Here is a 4,976-nt window from a genome sequence, read left to right as displayed (position 1 = left end):
CATAGGTAGTTTATGATACAAATACGGTACTATTAGATAACTATGCACACCACCATGCACATAGTCCCGGTAAATAACCGGTCATAGACCACTTAAATCAAGATAATAAATTGTTTAACAATAAATAGTGCAATAAACGACAAGATAGAAATAATTGAAAGATTGAATGCCATTATAAATAACCAAAATTCCCATTCATAACAAAATTGGAGATTTAATAAAGTCAATACATTAGATTTAAATGAAAATAAATTAAAAGAAACGTCTTTTGCTTAGCATGTCTTCATAAAGGGTTAGGCTTAAACTTGGGAACCGTTGATGTAACAGACTTGTCCTTGAGCACCTTGAGTAGCTTGGTTAACTTGAGGTTGATTGATTGGTATTTGGTTGACTTGAATTGGTTGAATGGGTTGGGCTTGAATTGCTTGGATGGGTTGAGCTTGAATTGGTTGAAGTTGATTTACTTGGGCTTGGTAAGCTTAATATTGAGTGGTTTGAGTTGGGTAGGATTGAATTTGGTTCATGTGTTCGAGTCTTGGCCATGCATTGCGAAAATGGCTAGGGTCTCCACAATTGTAACAAGCTCTAATAGTTGAGGGTGCTTGAGTAACAGATTGAGCATAAGGTAAAGGTTGGGTAAGAGGTGAGGTAAATGGTTGCATCATGAGTTGGTTGCGTTCACGACATGTGGTAAAGAGATGACCAAATCGATTGCAATGGGTACATTGTCGACACTTGAGGTTAGGCGAATGGTGAAAGTTACACGTATCACATAGTGGGTGGGATCCCGGGTAGGGCTTCTTGGTGGGTTGGATTTGCGATTGGGCCAAGACATAGTTTTGGGAATTGGACTTTCTTTTATTGTTGCGGTAGTGGGGAGAGTTGTTGTTGTTGTGCTTGAAGGTTTCGGGCTTAGAAGACTCCGGTTTGGGAGATTTGGGCTTGGGTTCTTTGGTGGGCTCGGATGCAGGCTTATCATCGGGTTTCTTAGAATTTTTCCGCGTCAAAGTCCCGGCCTTAACGTGGTAAACACGTTAAGGCCGTGTTTACAGTGGCATAATGCTCTCGAAACCAATTCACTTGAGTGAGACAGAGGAGAGTGGAATTTTGTGTGTAGGGGTGAAATCCGTAAATATACGAAGGAACGCCAAAAGCGAAGGCAGCTCTCTGGGTCCCTACCGACGCTGGGGTGCGAAAGCATGGGGAGCGAACAGGATTAGATACCCTGGTAGTCCATGCCGTAAACGATGAGTGTTCGCCCTTGGTCTACGCGGATCAGGGGCCCAGCTAACGCGTGAAACACTCCGCCTGGGGAGTACGGTCGCATACCGGCTAAGGCGATGACATCATGGAGAGTTTGAGGGTCACGACATAGGACGGAATCTTGGATTTTCATAAGGAAACCCGAGATGTACTTGTCGATTGAACGTTCAAGGGGAGTGACCATGTGGGGGACGAGAAGGCTCAGTTCATGGAAACGATCGTTGTAGATAGTGTCATTGCCACTTTCTTGTTTCAAATTCCAAAATTCCTCTTCTAACTTTCGAAGCTCATGTTTCAGGCAAAACTTCTTGAGCATGAGTTTCTTGAGCTCATCCCATGGCAAGGCCATGGCAACCTCAGCGCCAAGCGTACGCTTCTCACCGTTCCACCAATTAAGGGCATTCTTCTTGAGCATGCTCGAGGCGTAAGTGGTTTTCTTGTCCTCGGGACATTCACAATGGAGGAATATGATCTCCATTTCTTCGAAACATTGGAGGAGAGTGGTAGAACCGTCGATGCCGAAGTATTCGGGCGGGTTGACACTCTTGAATTGTTTGAGGGGGTAAGCAATTGGGTTCGGAGTTGTGGATGATGAAGAAGTATTCACAGTTTGCAATTGAGAGATGATCATTGGCAGGTCTTCCACGATGCCTTTAGTAATGTGGGACGACATGCTGCGGCCAGAGTTGCTGGTGCGATGGTTACGGTTGATAAGGCGGAAAGAAGACATGCTACAATGACGACACGTGAAAAATTTAATATGTTTTTGGAAAAAAGAAAAATTGTATAACTATGTGATATTTCGAGTTTTTTTTTTTTTTTTTGAAAATTCATGAGAATAAAATTTTAGTAACCTTAACTTAGAGTATTGATGAAATTGATAATTTGAAAAAAAATCATTCTTAACAAAATAAAAAGAAAATTTAAACAAACATCTCATCGTTGATTTAAGAGTGTGATCGTCATATGACCACGTTTGATACAATGAGGGTAGCAGATTCAGGTACATTTGGTGTGACATGCTTTGACCTAATAAGTTCCACACCCTTACCGAACACTCCAGGAAGGCAACCAGGTGTCGCGGTTGGTTGAGATTTATGCGCATTGCACTTCCTTAGGCTCGCAAGCCTTGGTGTCAAGTGTTCGGTAAACAAGTGTGTCACTCTTACAGTTACTACATATTTGTCCCACGAATCTTCCTCAAGGAGAGGGGAGCAAAAGGGTGGGATTTCTTAAGGAATATCCCATTTTTTTTTAAATAAATCGTCCTAAAGTTTTGAAAACAATTTTGAGAGTGAGGCATAGCCTCGATTAAGTGTGTGATTTTGTGTACAAGAATAATATTAAATCATTAAATAATATTTAAGCTACTGCAATTAATAATATAATTCAGGGTGCAAACACGTAAAGGCATATCACGTATAGGGACCCTAAGCATGCTACTAGGCCGTTATATCTAACTACCTATCTTATAGCCTTCGGCTTTGATACCAATCTGTCACACCCCGACCAAAGGCGGAACATGCCGGGGCATAACGTATTGGTTGGACAGTAGCTCGAAAGACACTAATTAAAGTGACAATAATTATTTAATTCATTAATATCAAAACAAGTACACAAATTCAATAAACAGAACAATTACATTATATTTATTGTTTGGATAGATATCCTAAGGTAAAAACTAATATCTTCAATCTTGATCAATGTAAATTACTTGTACCTGTAGCATGTTAAAAAATAGAGTTTGTCAACACGAATGTTGGTGAGAATACATAAGTTTTTGTTGAGATACATATATAGATAAAAACGACAATTCATATGTAAATGATGAGTATTACAATTCTTATGAAAATGTAAACAATTAAATAGATGTAGACCCGTTCTTATTGATACGAAAACAATTTACTTGGGTAAATGTATGATCATACTAGATGAGGATAGATGAGGATGAGATTCCAACCACCAAACATAAAATAAACAATTAAGCACATAGGGCATTATCATAAAGCATGCAATAATCACACATAAACATATATTGGATTGTGTTTTGAATATGGAAATAAAAATGAGTAATTTGAATAGGGTATACATGTAACCCCCAAAATTATAAAAGATGAAAAAGGGGGATATGTAAACTCACCTTATAGAGTATGATAAACGAGGACGAGATAATAAAAGAAAGAGCTAGGATGAAAACGGTCAAGCTTCCCGATATTTGCCTACAATTAATCCTTGTTGTTAACGATAAAGTGAGTTGAATATAAAAGGCAAAATAATAAGACGGATTTTGGGTCTTGATAAGGTTATTAATCTTGTTGTCATTTTATTATGGTTGTTTATTATCATTAACGTGATTATCATTATTGTTATTATTATTATTATGATTATTATTTGGTTTGGTAACACATTAATATTTGCTAAGTAGCCACTATTTGTAATAGGTATATTAACAAAGAAAGTTAAAATAAAGTTTATTCTTTGAATATTAATAAGTTATGTGTTCGGTTTGAACGGTAAAAGAAAACATTAATAATATCATTGTTATACGTATACTTATGTCTATATATGCAGACACTTATATTTATGTAAAACAATAGCCCGAGGTACGGTTCATCAAAATATTGTTTATTTAGTTTGTATATATATAAGAAATAAAAAAAGTTGATTAAAAATGGATTTTAGAAAAATATAAATATAAAACTGGGCCTGGGGGACTCGAACCCGTGCCCCAGGCCGGTTCAAGCTTTAAAACAATGATGGCCAGCGCCTCAAGTTGATGAAATAATGAAGCTGAAAATTTAAATACACTGAAAGCATTTTATGTTCTTCCCCAATTCAAACCCTAGAACTCAAAACCATTTAATTGATTGTTATTGATTCAAATTAGGTTAGGGCTATTGATACTCGGTTAAAAACGAACCATATGCATAATCAGGTTACCTTGGATATTAACGAATTGAGGACGAACGAAGAACAGGAGTGTGCGGCCCTGTTTTGATCTTAAACGGGTATTAGATGGCCATGTATACTGTAATTATCTTAGGGGTTTTTGTCGCAATGTAGAGAGGGTGGTGTGGGCGAGTTTAATTGTAAAATGGTCGAGTATTTATAGTGGTTTAGGAGTTTGTTAGCCGCGGTTCGTTATTACGAATTAGCTGTCAAAACATTATTATTTTTCACAATTAGAACGTCGGCGTGAAGTACTTTTGGTAGGCTAATGATTTGGTAAGGTCAATTGGGTTGATTATGCCCGAAAATTGAGGTCCAAGAAAAGGGGGTATGGTGTTGGTGGAAGAGAGGGAGGAAGAAAGAGATTTAGAAAATATTTGCAGTTTGGTCCTTGATAAATGGTTGTTGGTTCAAAAGTGAATTAAAGTTAATTGAGGGGTTATTTTGTACATGAAACATAGTTATAATCAAATAAAAATAAATAAATAAAATATTAGACGTAACGAACTTTATTGATAAAATACCCGAACCCGAACCCGGGTCGGGTAATGATTACAAACCGAAAGGAAACAGAAAACCCGAAATGTTACATGTGTCTCACTCAAGCCAACTCCTCTAAACTATTTACCTGCGTGCATACTCAAAGTCAGCTACGTTGAGTGAGTTCTAGTTAATCATACAACATACAATACGTTCACATACATACTTCCATGCATCTAAAGATACTCATTAACACCTTATCCTTTTATAAATATCCATAAGAG

The 4,976-nt window shown here is 37.5% G+C and overlaps 1 pseudogene; it reads left to right on the top strand.

Moving 5' to 3' along the window:
- The first annotated feature begins 1,005 nt into the window (after positions 1–1,005).
- Positions 1,006–1,306, top strand: LOC143560749 (18S ribosomal RNA; annotated as a pseudogene).
- The last annotated feature ends 3,670 nt before the right edge of the window (positions 1,307–4,976 follow it).

This window comes from Bidens hawaiensis, unplaced genomic scaffold (genome assembly GCF_021521415.1).
Source record: "Bidens hawaiensis isolate Kalapana, Puna unplaced genomic scaffold, B.hawaiensis_p1.1 tig00020440_1, whole genome shotgun sequence".
In the NCBI taxonomy this organism is placed as follows: Eukaryota; Viridiplantae; Streptophyta; class Magnoliopsida; order Asterales; family Asteraceae; genus Bidens; species Bidens hawaiensis.
The sequence above is the reverse complement of the archived record's forward strand: the minus strand, read 5'-3'. Positions and strand labels throughout refer to the sequence as shown.